Source organism: Epinephelus lanceolatus, chromosome 18 (genome assembly GCF_041903045.1).
Source record: "Epinephelus lanceolatus isolate andai-2023 chromosome 18, ASM4190304v1, whole genome shotgun sequence".
Lineage (NCBI taxonomy): Eukaryota > Metazoa > Chordata > Actinopteri > Perciformes > Serranidae > Epinephelus > Epinephelus lanceolatus.
This window is the reverse complement of record NC_135751.1, coordinates 16868428-16885010: the sequence shown is the minus strand read 5'-3', so window position 1 is coordinate 16885010 and position 16583 is coordinate 16868428. Positions and strand designations below refer to the sequence as shown.

General features: G+C 41.4%; 1 protein-coding gene across 2 annotated transcripts in view; it reads left to right on the top strand.

Annotated features, from left to right (window-relative positions):
• The first annotated feature begins 682 nt into the window (after nt 1-682).
• The window catches only part of znf385c (zinc finger protein 385C), a 187634-nt gene continuing 171733 nt past the window's right edge, over nt 683-16583 (top strand). For both annotated transcript variants that reach the window (XM_033645708.2, XM_033645707.2), the window contains exon 1: nt 683-755. The gene's annotated coding sequence lies outside the window, so the exon portion shown is untranslated. The remainder of the gene's footprint in view (nt 756-16583) is intronic.

Genomic DNA, 16583 nt, shown 5'->3' with positions numbered 1-16583 from the left:
TATTACATTTAGGTGAGTGGTATGACCCAAACAAAACAACAACAACAACAACAGTTTTGTCACATTTTATATCCTTTTAATGTAATTAAGGTTATAATATAAATATTACCGGAGTTAATTAGCCTACAGTCACGAGTGTAAAGAACAATTTAGATCCGTGATGAGCTGCTGGAGACCAACGGGTCAGTGTGAACTGACCATAGTCAAGCAACACTCATAAAAAGAGCGACGACATCCGGTCTTGCATTTCAAAATAAGACTCAATTAGCTTTATGGGTTTTGTGTCATAAAGTAAGCAGGCAAATGAAAATAAAATAGGTCTTATATACATATTTAAAAGTTGAGCTGTATGATATGTATGTTCTTTGAACAAGTTTTCCTAAAGTTCCCGCAACAATTGGCTGACTTAAAGAGGGTTTGTCTAAAAGTGCTAAATGTAAATTACAGCCTAACTTCGACTATAAAAAAACATGTAAGAGAAACGCGAACTGCAGCGTATTTCTTTGCCCTCCAAAAAGTTAATTCAAATGAACAGCTGTAGCGTAATAGCTGCCTCTCCATCAGTGCGAGCACCTCCACGCCTTTATTGTTAAAACACACTTCCGGCCTCAGTTTGTATAACGGTGTGTGACTTGACCAAACCGCTGCACTGGACAGCTCTGCTTTTTTGCGTTGGCAGCCAGTCTGTAACAATCTGTTTCCACTGTTGCTGGGCACGGACGAGCACCGGGAAAGTCGGAAACGGAACGGGACCGGTAAGACAAAGCGCTGTCATATCTTGTTGTATTGTCACGCGTGTGGAAGAGTGCTGTCCCTGCAAAAGTTTGGATTTGGCTGAAAATGATCCGGATGCGATAGTTTCAGGTGTGTAGTCCTGCTGAGTTCTGAATGACGGGAGAGAATTAAACATGTGGTTTTGTAAAGTTAAATTTCAACTCATCTCGTTTCGCTGAATTAACAGCGCGCAGCTTGTGGATAAAATGAGTTTTAGACGTTTTGCGTAATTGCGCATCAGCAGCACCAGACGACTAATCCCCCTTCTCCACACTTGCCGTCCTGTTAGGATAAAATGCTTTCAAACTGTTTAACGAGTGATGAAGTAAGATATAAACTAATATAACAATTTCATGAATAAATCAGTTGAAATCAAACACAAATTATGACAGCAGAAAAAATACTAAAGATTACCATAAAGCCTCTAAGGAGGGATGCTATAGGCTATCAGTGTAACATGGATTTAAGGATGTTTTTATTTTTGGTACCTTGTTAGAAATTTCCAACCATAAATGAGGAAGGATATCCTTAAACAGCTGTACAAGTTACTCATATTGAGTCAGCTGTGGGTCGATATTGGCAACATTTGCTTCACCCATGTACTCCATCCTCCTCTGTACCCAACACCATGCTCTCATCCTGAGTTATGATTTTATTCAATAGTATTTTCCACTTAAAATCGTCAATAAGTTATCCTCCTGGTGCACATTCTGGTCTTCCCTGCAGCCTATTAGTATTATTATTTGTGTAATTATAGCAAACAGAATATTTGCTCTAAAGGGAAAGCACTAATACACTGTTTTCCTATACAAGCTGAAAGATATTGAACTAAAATTGTAGTGACCTTATCAGACTTTGTGGTGTCTTTGTTATCTTTGATAACAGGAAGTAGTTTCAGGAGATAATATCCATTGTACCTTTGTAAAATGTTTACATAACACTGTGTCCTTTACATCTTCATGTCCTGCTGATGCGCATGAAGCTACATATTATGACTGCCTGGACATTCAAGGTTCATCAAAGTGGGAAAACATTTGACTTTGCATGCAAGATCCCAGGACATGTAGGAAGTTGAGCATTAATTCTACACACAAGCACCAAGTCGGATATTGTCTACTGGGACCGATAATGACTGATTAAACAGTTCTGCTCAGGGAGGAATTCTTTAAGTCTGACATGTCTATTTCATCAGTGCTGTCAGTGCTCTAATAAGAAAAGGACATTTATAATGACAGCTGTACACAGAGAGAGAATGTTGTTGTACAGATGTTGGAATCAGTCAGTCCTTTCAAAGTGTGCAGGATCATAGTGGAGCATGTAAAACTGTCACTGGATTATATTGGGTTTTCTACTGAACACCTCTTTTGCTGCAGTCTTAGTGCTCAGTAGTTGCTGTAACAAGTAAGAGGTCTGATAAATCAAATGGAATATCACAGGGTTGATTTAGAGAAACTGACACAGTGCGGCTTCTCTGTACAGACTTTATTTATGGACAGCACCTTTTAGAGCTGCCTTCTCTTTGCTGAATGGCCCCGGCTGATAAATGCTGCAATCTGTCATGCTGCTGTTATGATAAAGTGTACAATACATTTCTCACAGTCATTTGTGTTTTTATTGTTTTTTTTTGTTTGTTTGTTTTTTTAATCTTTTGCTTGTGGGAGTTTGGCATTTGAGAGTTTTTACGCAGACTAGAGGAAGTAGAGGAAGACGAGATGGTGTTTTATGGTGCACATGTTTGGCACCGGTACACAAGTTTTGGTTTCAGGAATACTGTGCAGTAATTACAGTCTCTGCGGACATGCGTAACATAATTTGAAAGTGCAAATCCTACTTGGAAACCCTTGGCATTGTGTCAGTCGTTGGCTGTTACCTAAAACCATACTAGTTAGGTTAAGCCAGCTACATGGTTATGGTGAACGCAAATGAGAAGGCGAGGATGCAAAAACTTCCCTTTTCTACTCCCAGAACAGAGGTGCAGATGAAAACAGCATTTGGACATTTTCCTAGAGAGCATGAAGTGCTTGACTCTCACTTCAAGCATGAAGTTACTGATACTGACATGCTGTTCCTTTTGTTACTGAGCATATGTGGATGTTTAAGTGCCTTAATTTTAGGTGCAAAACACATGGAACAATCCTAACTGGCTCACAAACTCATGTTGCGCAGACTGCAGATACTTCACAAAGACGCTCTAAGTGTAGCTGTCAGGTATTCTTTCTTTGCATTCATCACTGGCGAAACATAAATAGAAACCAGCCACACAGTTGTGATGTTTGCAGTCACTAATTGGATTTATTGTATACAAAAAGGGTAACCTTGCACACGTTTTTTCCACCGCGGAGAAAAACAAATACTTCATAAACATGATCAAGTGTACAAATGTTTTGCTGCTTTCCTACTAGAGAAATTTCTGTCTCACACTACCTCAAAGCCCCCTAGAAGTTCAAACTGTGATTTGAAATGGAATGTGGTCAAATAGTTTGATTATGTTTCATTTGATAATTTTCCATCACCCTGTCTACATCTCCACAAAATCTCAGCGACACCTTTTTTCCTTTGCTTGTTTGTAAAGGACTGAAGAGGAAACAACTGATCATTATCAAATGAAAATATATTTTATTATTTTTACTTGAAGTCAGTTTGAAATGTCTAGTTTTGCTTTAAATCATGACAGTTTGCAACCAGCAGAAACTTCTTCTGGTTAGAATTCAGTGTTCAGGTGTTTTTTTTTACTGGGAACCTAATCACCCGCAGAGTTCTCCTTCTCTCCAAAACAAATGTACCAGGTGATAAAAACCAGTAAAAACACTAAATAAAAAAGTTTCATGTTAAAAAGCAGTGTTTCTCCTAACCTATTTAGCATGTTGCCGATGGCCTGCTTACCCCTGTGTGCTTACCTATTTCTGATCCAGACGTTCAGAGAATTTTTATCATGAGCCATATTTTCCGCAGAGGTTTCCTCCTCTCCAAAACAAACAGATCTGTCAAATTAATTAATTAAGCAGTTTCATGTTAGAAATCAGTGTTTCTGCAATGCTGTTTGGCATGTTGGAGATGGGCCACTAACCTAGCACCTGCTAATCAAGAACCTCAAGAACAGGGAATTTCTTCAAGTTTGGCACAAACATTCATTTGGAGTCTACGATGAACTGATTAGATTATAGTAGTCGAACATCAAAGGTCAGGGACCTGTGACCTCACAGAACATGTTAACTCAATAATTCATGCGCTAATCATGACAAAATTTCACAGAAATGTCTCATAGGATATAATGATGAAGTGTTGATTATTTATACTCAAAAGGTCAAAGGTCAGCTTCACTGTGACATCATAATATTCTGCAAAAACACCTTTTTGGCCATTCCTCAACATCATTACTCAGCAACAGAAGAGGAGACATTTGGTCAAATACTGATTAGGTGACATGACTGTCCTCCTTAAAACTGCGCTGACCGTCTAGATCTTCTGTGCTGCTGGGGGGAAGATGTGCACGAATCATCCATGTTTTCATAGACATGGATGAAAACTATAAGTGCATGTTGACTGATTTGTAGAGGCATACAACCTAATAATTCTAGTATCTCTGATAACTTAAGATCCAGATGTTGCAGAGGTTTTCCTGAGTCCCAAATTATCCGCTAATTAGGCCGACGCAAAAATGCAAACGGCCCTATCTAGAGTCAGGGTTTTGTTTGTCTGGTCTGGGCTACTGTAGAAACATGACAGCAACATGATGATCTCCATAGACAAGGGCCCGCTCCCCATGCAGATATAAACAGCTCATTCTAAGGGAATAAAAACACTATGATTCTTACTTTCAGGTGATTACACTAAAGAAAACATATTTATTATTATATTCAATCTTTGCCAATATATCCCCCAATATTCTGCTCACTGAATCTTGAACACATTAAATTCATTTTTGACAGAAACATGATTGGCATATTAGCAGACTACCGACATGCATTTTTGTAGAGTTAAGGACAGAAAAGGTGGTGAAGGTGGTATGCATGTGTTTTTTGGGAGTATTCCTTAGGTTTAATTGTTTCTTGATGGCAGCACTGATACAGAGTAGCAAGAGACAAACAGCCTGCCTGTCACTATGTTTTGTTAGAGGTGGGTACTCGTGTCAGCTTCTGCCTCAGGAAGCCAGTGGTGAAACATGCCTCTACAAATGCATTAAAAGGGCTTCAGGCTCCTTGTTGTGCTCAATACTGAAGACACTTATTTGTCTCACCGGGTCATTTGACAGAAAGTATTAATATTAGATGTAAAAGGGGTCATTCTGGGGCTGCACTCCATATTCAGTCCACTAGGGAATTGAAAAGATTAGTTCTTTTTTGGAGATAGTTACTTTGTGGAGAGGCTGTTTGAGTGCACCTCACATGAAGCAGGAAATGTAAACATTAACCCCACCCTTGTGTGAAGAGAAAAGAGTGGAGAAAGAAAGAGGTTAGATGTAAACAAAGAGAGGAGGAGCGAGAGGGCATATTTTGGGAACTTAGAGAGAGAAGCATCCACATCCCAGCCCACATATCTTAACTGAGGTAAGTCTAAACTGTTTCCGACAGGCGGAGTGTAAGAGTCTCCACAGACGTAACACTGAGTGGTTTACAGTAACACCCTCATTATGGTCACAATGTGGGGTGAAGCAGAACGTCTCCCTCTCTGTGTCTTGACTAGATTAATTTTTTTTTTTTTTTTTTTTTTTTTACCTCAGGACCTCCATTCTTTTACTCATCTCCCACAGATCAGGGGTTGCTTGGCTACCAGGCTGCCTCACACTTAACATCATGTATGCACGCAAATGAATATGTATCTACAGTGGCCGACAAGGGCACAGGGGAGCAGTAAGTGGAACAGCTTGATTTTTGACCTGAGAGAGAGACCAGACAAGAAAGTGATAGAAAAGGTTCATTTGGCCTTAGTCTTGCGCAATATTTTAAAAGAGCAACAGATTTGCACAGCTACTTAGCCTTCCCTTCAGAGGTCTGGAGAACTTCTGTTGTGTTGACTGGATTTGCAACGTTTTTTTCTGCTGCATTTGTTTTCATGGTTTGTGTGTTTTTGACTTTGCATCATTTCTGTATTTCTATCATGTCTGCTGTAAATATATGTATTTTAGATTTCTGCAGCATTTTTTTTTCTTTTGCAGCACTTTACCATTTGTATTTGTTTTTGAATTGACATTGTTTATGAAGCTGGAGCACGTTTCTCCTAATTGAAATGCTTTGGGGTGCCGTAGCAGGTTTGTCCTTGTTGGCCAGCGTAGGTATCTGTATCCTAAGCATGTTTCAGTGCTTACTGCCACTATTGATCAAGACATTCTTGTTTAAAGAGCATTTCATGTATGTTTTTGAAATCCTCTTCTCTATCTTTTTATAACTTTGCTGTTTTTTTTTCCATCAGCCACTTGCTCTTACATTGCTGCCTCTCACCGTGTAATTTTCTCTATGATTTTGCTCGTCTGCTGTTTAAGTGGGTCCTCGCTATTTTGCTTTGACCTTTTGATCCTCCCTCTTACTGCTGTTATCTGTGGTATCATCACCTGCTGAGCCAAGGTGACCAGCCTGCTCACACTGAGCAGCACACACAGCTGGAGCCTGCAAGGCCCAAGACTGAATTTATACACTTTTGGATGTTTGTTGACCTCTCTTGTTCACTCTCTCTCTCTCTCACTCTGTGTGTGACTGATACCCTCGATTTCATCCTCAGCTGAAAATGGTCAGAGTAGCACAGTGACCTTCAGTTGGATTCTATGAAAAGTTTTGTGCTAAAACTGTGACGCACTTGCTGGTCGCTTCTCCAATTGCCAATACAAACACACAGTTAATTCCCAATTAGCTGGGGGAAGCTTGGCACTGGAGGACATCACTGTTCTGTCATGGTCAGACAGAGCAGCACTGGCATAGCTGATATTTGTTCATGTGAAGTACGCAAGGAATTAACTTTAAATGAAATGAAAACATTCAGACTCTCATGCATTTAACACTTGTATGCAGGTCATGCTTTCTGAAATCACTGGTTCACAAAGATTTCTTAAAATGTTGTACATATATTTCATCAAAAGCAAATATTTAAAGTCACTGCTTAGGCACTGAGTTATTTATTTAAACATGTCCTTTGGGGGCTGCTCAGAATAAATCAAAAGTGCCTACAAATTCCCATATTTCATATTAATTCAGATGTTGTATCGCAAATGACTTTAACAAGCAAGCTTGATAAATTATACATTTCCTTGCCACACTCCAGGGGTTGGGTGAGGACTGACAGGGCAAGTAACAAGCTGTGCAGGGCTTTGCATGACAGGTAAAATGAAAAGGGAAAATCTTTATAAAAAGGCATGAATACTGGCCCCCTCTGGCCATGCTGTCTGTCTATCCCTAAAGGAGCGACGGAGTGTTGGTACCCTTCAACCCCTGAGTCCCTCCGCTGGCCTGGGTTACTGCCCTGTGTAAGGCTTGAGGTGGCAGAGACCGGGTGGGGGTCAGGGATTCTGACAGCTGCACGAAGCCTGCCTCAGGGCATGCAGGCTGCCCTTTTCCTGTTTCGAGCCCCCCTCCCTCCTCCAGCCCCCTGCCTGGCAGAGTGGCACGTGCGACCGGAGGTGCACAGCCCGGGGATAGACTCAGCAGGCTGCCTGCTCCTCAGTGGGGAGCTGGAGAAGTGACACTGCTGACTCTGGGGAAGCCGGGTTTAGGTTTCACATGCCCCCTCTCTGTGTCCCTCCTCACGTCCTCTCATGACGCCTTTTATACCTCAACCTCCCCTTTGAGCCTTGTGCCCAAACAGGAGGTGATCTGGCAGGAAGGGGGAGTCAGGTTGTTCACCGACAGTAGAAGCGGAGGGCAGCTCCCCTTTAGTGGCACGTTCAGCGTTGAGCTTCATTTGATCTCATTTTGATTCGGTGTTATGAAATCATTATCCTCATTAACAGAAAGCACCAGAAGCCTGCCTCACTGCCGTGAGCCTTAGATGCATACAACCTCACACTCGCACATGTGTAATGACTCACACTGACAGTGGCCCCAGTGTTAGAACTGTGCAGTCACTTACACAAACACATGCACACACACAGTGGTGCGTTTATGCTGCTGGTGAATGACGGTGCTCTGGGGTTAAACACTGGCTCAGTGTGTTCCGCCAGGTATGCCTCCTCAACCACTCCGCACAACAACAACAAGCTCTAAATAGGCCGCTTGTTTGGGTCCCAGTCAGCAGGAAGGGTGGCGGCTGAAATCATTTGATCAGAAACATGCAGTTATTGCTTTCATGAATATTCAGATATTGTGTGCAGTACTGTGTGTGTGTGTGTGTGTGTGTGTGTGTGTGTGTGTGTGTCTGGTATCGACTTTTACATTTATTTATGCAGGTATGGTTTAATGCATGGCTTTTTTCAGCAACGCCCTGCTTCACATACACTCATCCATTCAGTCACACACATTCACACATGGTAGCTGCCCAGTACAGCCACAATCTTTCAGTGGAGCTCTGCAGCCGTAGCTGTCGCGGGTTAATTGCCTTGCTCAAGGGCATAACAGTCATCAATATTGACGGCCAGGAGAGTGTTACTCGTTTGCTTTCTCTGTGTCAAGATTAATCATAGCTGAGAAGACTAGTTTCTCAGTCTTGATGGTGTGTGTTGAGCTCTTGTCATCACTTTCCAGCCTTTCCACTGCCAGGATTATGAGAGCAAATGTAGGCAAAGTAAGTTTTGAAAGAAAGTTTAAGGACACTTTTCAGCGTGAAATCCCAGGGAGAGCTGTAGTGAAAAATAATCACTCATCACAGGATTTTTTTGTTTGTTTGTTTGCTAAATCTGAATGAGTAAAATGCATTAGTTTAAATATATCTAGCTGCCAGGGATTATTCAGAGGCTACATTTCAGAATCACCCTGCACTCTAAAAGCTTTTGAATTATGTTGTGCGTTTAAGCACAATTTGCCCTCACTTTACTTTAGCTTTGGTCCAAACATTATCTAGTGTTTTTGCTATAGTGAGGAGCTGCAGTAGTTTAGTTTTCTCCACAAGTCAGTTAAGATAAAAACAGTCGCTGAAGTTATTGCTTCCATGGATTCTTGTCAAAATCTAGATATTCTTCTACTATCTTGTATTACTGTTTCTACCCTCCGAAATAGGACTTTGATCTCACTGAAGTGAAGAGATAAAGCTTGGAATAGAAATAAACATTGTGGCTTACTGTAGCATAAATGTTTGAGCGGTGAAAATACCAAGATCTGAAAAGACAATTTTCAACAGCAGGCCAAAGACATTTAGCTGTCACTGCTGTCACCCAAACATGAAATATTAGCAAATGATGAATATGTAACATGAGCAGCCATCAGTTAAGACAGGCACCCTGCAGATATTTGGATCAGCTCTGCGTCACCTATTTTACATTCAACTATCAAGGGCTTGAGGTGAACGTGTAAGTGTCTGTACCTGCGAGTCTCGTCCTTCCATCACAGGAACAATTTTGGTTTCAGTGGCCCTAATTTTTTTCAATCTAACATGCAAACCAGTGCAGACCCGAGTGCAGAAATCATCTAATAACAGGGTTCGCGTGCCATTCATGTAACATTCTTATCTCGCCAATCACAGCATAGGAATGATTGGGTGCTGTTAAATGTGGCAGCTGACAACAATCATTATTTAGATGTCCTGCTCCAATATGGCATTGCCTCTAGAGTTCGCGACATGGAGAGATGTAATTTGGCCAAGAGGAGAAACTTCTCTGATCTAGAAATGGAAACGCTGACATCCTAGGTCCAATTTAACTGGATGTATTTGGCAGCCTGAAAAGTGGCATCAAAGGAAGTCGGAAAACCACAGTATGAGAAGAAATCACTGCTGTGGTATAGAGCGTTGCTGTTGACAATAAAACTCAAGGTTGAAATATTTAATTTTTACATCCATAATATGTACCGACCTATAGCCTACACATATTAATAATATTAGCCTATATATTAGGTAATATTGATTATTGTCATAATATTCATTTAAAAGCCTATAACTGACCCAGACTGAGGAGCATGTGGCCGCGTGTATCGAGGTTGCTGCCACTTAGGGTATAACAGGTGGCAGAGGAGACGCAGATGCACCACCTGTTTCAGAGCTGGACGGTGGCAAAAATTTAATTGCCTAGGGTACTTCTATTTTGAAATTACACTGATGCAGGGTTTATTTATTCTTTAAAATATTGCTTTAATGACAAATTATACAAACATGTTTTGGTTTGTCAGTAATTTAAAAACAAAAAAAAAAGTTTCAGATAAATCAGAGCCGGACACCAGTGGTGTTCAGCCTTTGGTCAACCTGGGGCCAGTCCCAAAAAAATAAGTCTTTCTCACAGGCTTTACATTTTTAAGTGACTATTATGTGGCTGCAGAATGTGGTCTAATAACTCGTCAGACAGATTTACTATGCTGCACTGCAAGTCCATGCTGCCTCAAACTTGCGCACACTAGTTTCAGCTTCACCTTACACACTAACTGATCGATGCAGTGGCTGACAAGCAACTCTCATATTCTGAGAAGTAAAATTACTGTTTTGGTGGCTCTGAGATAACGGCTTTAGTTACCCACCAGAAAAAGGCTTTCTGACAGTAGGGTAAAGTGGTGAAAATATTCTAAATATAGCATACACTTAAACTTACACTGTTTTTTTTTTTTTTAGGTGAGCCTTTTTTAGGTGGCTGAAAACTAACCAACTGAAGCAGTGCATGCTCAGCGCCATTTCATTTTACATATGTATAAACTAGGGATGGGCAAACGATCAAAATTCATTATTCGATCATCAAAAAAAATGAACGATCAATTATCGATTAATTGGTAAGCGAGTATTTCAAAAGAGAGAAAACAAAAGAGTGCAGTGCAGACTGTCGCCGCTAGAGAGCGCAGCTGCCCCGGTTGTGAGCTTCAACCCCCCAGGCCAAAGAGGAAGATTGGCGCACATGTGCAGTTCACCCCTGGGTGTTTACAACCGTTGCCAGCCAGGGGTTACAGGCTTCAGTTTTCAGCCAAACCTCCGTCTTTCAATGGCGTAGTGTTTTCAGAGGCCTCAAGGGAAGCTGCCAAGGTTTTGGAGAGCGATGAGAGCCTCCGTCTGTTTATGATGGTTTTTGCCTGGCATAGGTCCGTCGGGGGGTCTTGTAGGCACGGCGGCTCGCATTGTAGGGGAAACACTGCGGCTACTGAGCAAAATTATTTGTGATCGATCAAAATCCCCAACAATCAGTCATTGCTAATCGAAAATTGATGCCCATCCCTAGTGTAAACAGACACTGTGATTCAGTGTCGAATGTGTCACTGGAATTGCATTGCTCGGCAACAGCTTGGGTCCATGTATACTTCCCGTCAGCCGATATCAGTCACATGTTCTGAAAACATTCTAATGCTGGGTTCACACTACATGACATTTTTGTCTGTTATGACAGTCACTATGTCACATTAGGCGATTGTGGAGTCATAAAATCATGCCATGGCTTAGCTGACAGACATGACAGACTACACGATGGTACATACCCGGTCAATTTTACGAAGTGCGTATTATATTTTTTAATTTTATCACTTTATATCCTCCATTATTAAGAAATAACATTCTTTGCTAGCCTGATGCTAATTGCAGTACTCACCTAGTAGCTGAAGTGCCTCTGCTGTTTCATGCCATCATTTTTCCATTTTTCACTCTGTCATCGTAACATCCCTAGAGGAAATATTATAAAGGCTGGGGTGTTGTTGCCATACAGCTGTCCAAGCAGATAGCTCTGTGTTCCTAATGGTCAAAGTGACAGCTGTGACAGGAATTGGGAACGACAAAAAGAAAATCAATCATGCTAGACTTTCTGTAGGGACGTCTTGAGGCATTCTAGACATTGCGTTGGTTGCGTCTGCTATGACACACTACACGAGATGAAACGATGGATAATTATGCACGACGCTTACTGCCACTCACGATCCGAGCCAACACCATACGACGCTGCGTCAGGCTATAATAGGGCTGATATGTAGTGTGAACCCGGCATAAGAGGAAATGCAAAGGGACCCATTGTAATGGTTTAGGGTCCATGTAGCTCTTTGGAGTTAGAGGACAGGCAGAAACTCACATCCACACACTGGTGGGATTTCACAAATGCTCGTCGTTTATTTTTACGTCCACTTAAAAACATTCCAACCTTACCAAGCCCGGTTGTACGGTATGAACATAATAGTCACCACACGTACTTACAACCATTACTGTTGTGTTGAGAGACATAAAGAAAAAGCGGGAGCACATAGGTGTACGTCCGACCAGCGTTGGGTGCGCTCTCAACAGACTCAAATTATAACAAGAGCTGCTTGATGACGTTGCTGTTAAGCGACACAGTATACACCAAGTTAAAGGCACTTTTCATATATTCGACTGTTACACCATTAAGAATGTTTGTGTTGTCAAATTTCAAACGGTCTATTGTTGAAACATGGTTGAAGAGCCTACAATTTTTTTTCCTCAAAGTTCAAAATGTTAACAGCTCCTATCCTCAAATACTTAATTAACAAGTTAGAAGAGGTTGTTTTGCAGAACAGCTTCACACCTGAAGCGGATGTGTGATTTTCTCAACAGTCACACTTGTCTCGCACTTGACCTGAGTCCTCCTGTTGAAACACAGTGAGCTCAGGGGAGGATGATGCCTTACAAATCTGTCACATAATTAATTTTACCAGCCAAAGTAAATACAGAAACATTCTTTTTAATGTGAACGTGACAACTCCATACACTGGTGGTGTGTGTGAATGAGAGACGGTGCTTATGTGGTTTCCAGCTTACATTCATGGCCGTCCTTTGGGAGCAGCATCTGTTTTTATTTCTCCTGCACAGTGAAACTGCTCCTCTTCTGCCTCCCGCAGCTCTAGATATCAGCTATCAGAGTCATTACAGCCTGCAGGAGGTGGTACCAAAGCTTCTTCCTACCCCACCAGGCCACCAACCCCCCACCCCACCCACCCCCATCTCTCATTGATCAAGTTGGAAAGACATCTAATCCATGCTGATCACAGTAACCTCCACTGTCTGGAGGGCTGGATGTGAGGCACACACTCTTGTTTTATCGCGTCTCTTATTGAACCATGCCAGCTGTGAGGAGAGGAGGCTGGATATTGATGGGTGTGGCTCAGGTCACCCCAGATAGCCTGATAGCGTCGGTGATGCTGAAAATGGACTTGTGATGCCACTATTGACGTAGTGGCTGACTCAGAATGGCTGATATCTTTCAGCTGCCCTCTTTCATTCATGCTTGCCACCTCCTCACAATGAACTGGGGCTTAACAAACCTATCAGTGGTGGCCTGGCCTTTGATTAAAAGTCAGATTATCACCCTCTTACCATATGTGGGTTAAGCAGCTCTAGAAAACAGACCTTGTTTATTCTTTCCACAGTCTCAGTATTCTTTCACAGTTTTCAGTTTGTACCATCTACTGTGCTTTATTTCCTGCGCTATCTTCCTCTATCTTCCGCCTCTCATTTATAGCTGAGGTGTTTTTCATTTCTGTTTTACACGAGTGTGTGTGGGTTACGCGTCTTTGCACTCTGCTTGGAGCCTCTTATCATCTATGTCAAACTGGTGGGCTGAGAGTGGGTGAAGAAAGCAAGGGCAGCTCTCTACTCTTCAAGATCCCACATTAACTCCACTTCCTCCAGTTTAAAATCCCTCTTAGCCCTGCAGCAGCCGAGACATCAGCTCTTAACTCACACGGCTGACGTGCACATCGACTCACTGATCCACTAAATCACTTCTGTTAACTGCATTGATTCACTGTGTCTCTCCATTTCTTACCTGTTTGGTAATTCGGTGCTTTCTACAGTACATCTGGTCAATCCTGAGTTGACTGGAAAAGTTGATTAGACTGCTTCTACCACTAATTCATCACACACTTTTCACAGTCAAATCTGAATTACATTAATGGTCCGGTGTGTAGGATTTAGGGGGATATATTGACAGAAATGGAATATAATATAAGAAGTAACAAGTATGTCTTTTAAGTGTTTAAATCACCTCAAAATAATAACTGTCATGTTTTCCTTTCCTTAGAATGAGTTGTTTATATCTGCATATGGAGTGGTCTTTGTCTGTGCAGTCCGCCATGTTTCTACAGTAGCCCAGAATGGACAAACCAGACATTCTGCTAGATAAAACCATTCCCATTTTTGCATTGGCCTCCATAGTTTGCAGCCCCTCTGCAATCGGCTGAACAGCATTGAAAAAACACGTAGCCTATTTTTTTTAAAGATATTTTTGGGGCTTTTTAGCCTTTAATGTACACAGACATTAAAGGACAGACAAGTGTGAAGGGGGGAGAGAGAGAGGGAGTAAAGGGCCACAGGCTGGAGTCGAACCCGGGCTGCTGCGGCAACAGCCCTGTACATGGGGCGCCTGCGCTACCACTAAGCCACCGGCGCCCTGACGTAGCCTATTTTTAAGGTGAAACTGCATTATTCATTGTTTTCACTGGTTTAAATCACTAGGTCCATTTGTTTAGAAGAGGAAGAGACCTCTGTGGATAGATCAGCTCCTGGTAAAAAACTGCAAAACACCTGGGTCTTAAATTATCAGAGGAAAATGGTGAGCACACATCAGCAGATGCTGGTCTAGCGGCCCATTTTTGATGAGCCGATCATTGTATCATGAACCCACTTTATTCTGTCTTTTTATTGGTTTTAATTACTGGGTCCGTTTGTTTTGGAGAGAAGGAGACCTCTGCAGACAATTCTGCAATTCTGAACAAACACTGAAGGAATTGTAACCGGGAGTTAATACTTGACAATAGAAGGAGTTTCAGCTGGCTGCAATTTGCCATCTCTACCATTAGATGCCACTAAATCCCACATACTGTTCCTTTCATTTGTCTTTCTTTTGCCAATCTGATTTTTAAACCTGGTTATGTTGCGTGAATGACGCAGCAAAAGCTGAACCAACGAAGAGCTCCACTACATTAGTGGACTTTATCTCCATTCAGTGCAGTTCAGGCCATCACAAACTCATACTGGCCCGACAGCCCCTATAATTGAACCATATATTTTTTTCCTCTCAGTAAAGAGAAGAAGGGGCATCTTTCAGAGCACCGCTCCTGGGAGCATTTTTGCTGACAAAACAGGGGCTGCTGGGGTTGGGTTAACAATTGTAACGACACTGCTGTCAGAGAAGGGGCACAGCAAAAGATAAAGAGAGGGGAGGAATGGATGTACCTGCTCTCTGGAAGAGCCACACATAGGCAACACTTAGTTTGTTCAGCCAAGCCTTGGGAAGAGAGAGGGGAGCATATAGATACTGATTTTAAAAGGCTCCATGAAACAACGATATTGTATTAGAAAATGCTTTCAGATAGTCCACCTCTGCTTAGCACTAATAACTGTCTGCTGCACTGTAGTACACAAAGCTTAATACTGCCACTCTATTTAAAAGGATGTTCTTTTTTTCGATAATGGACATGATTTGGAAAACTTGCTGGCTCTGAAAAGACATTTCTTATACAATGCTTTTTGTTGTCAGTGTATTGGAGAACCATCTTAGCAAATGTTAATTGCAGAATTGTTTCATATGCTTCATGTAACATCCAGGTAATATCTTTTTTTTTTTGCTTTTTAGTTGTTACAGACAGACTGACATACAGAATGCAAAACAACCATAGGGGAGCTTATTGTGTCTTAATATTCCCAGCGTTATGAACAGGGTGGTACAGGATCTGCAGCCCAGTGACGCCTCAGTGACTCTGTTCTGAGATACAAGGAGAGAATCAAAACAAGGCACTCTTCTTCTTCAAAGCCAAATTGAACCACAAAAGTCTGTAGGAAATCAATAGTTAGATCGCTGTAGTGAAAGAGAACACACTTGCTTTGGGCTCTGCTAATGTTTTTTGATGGCAGACTTAGAGAGAAAACACAGGAGGGAACATCTGAACAAGAGAACCTGAGGGCTACTGATCCCCTCCCGTGCTCTTGCTTTCTCTTTTACCCACATATATATATATACAGTAAATATACTTTTAGATATAAAGGCTCATGTGGCGCATGAATGTAGCTTTTTTTTTCATCCATTGCATACATTGAAGTAAGAAATTAAAATAGATCCCATATTTCTTTTGTCCACCTTTATTGAGGTGGCAGAAATGTCCATGTCAGTCTCAAATACATGATTTTCCTATATGTGACATTGGTAAATTACATGGTTCTCTTTACCTCAGGGTTACTTGAGTGAGCACAGGCCTGACAAGTAATCAGGGCTGATTATTCGCAAGTTTGACAAATCTACAAATAGGTGTATAGTTCATTCAGTATTTTAAGTAGCTTGATCTATTAATTCAAACTGACAAATATACAAAATTGAAAAATAAGTATTCAAATAAATACATGCAGGCTCAAGAGCTGGATAATACCAGTTGTTGACAGGGAGGCCAGCATGTCAGACGGTTGTGGAAGCCTAGAAGGGCATTATCTCACTTACATCATGTTCACTTGACAAAGAAGAAAAAAAGACAATTCATTTCAATCAAAATGTAATTTTTTTTACCATCATACTTCAGTTTTCCTGGTTACACCTAAGGGTTTGACTAATACCTGGAACAATCAATACCATCCCATAAAGTTCATATAAAATGGACATATTGTTTACTGTTCCAGTAAATAGTGAACTTCAGATATAACTTGGCAACAGGAGAAATGTCCTGTCTGCTCATCTCATACAGCCCCTTAATACCTTTGTACAAGTGCATTAAATACACACTCTGCTGGTTTTAAAGGATTAGTCTGACATTTTGGGAAACACTTATTTGCTAGTG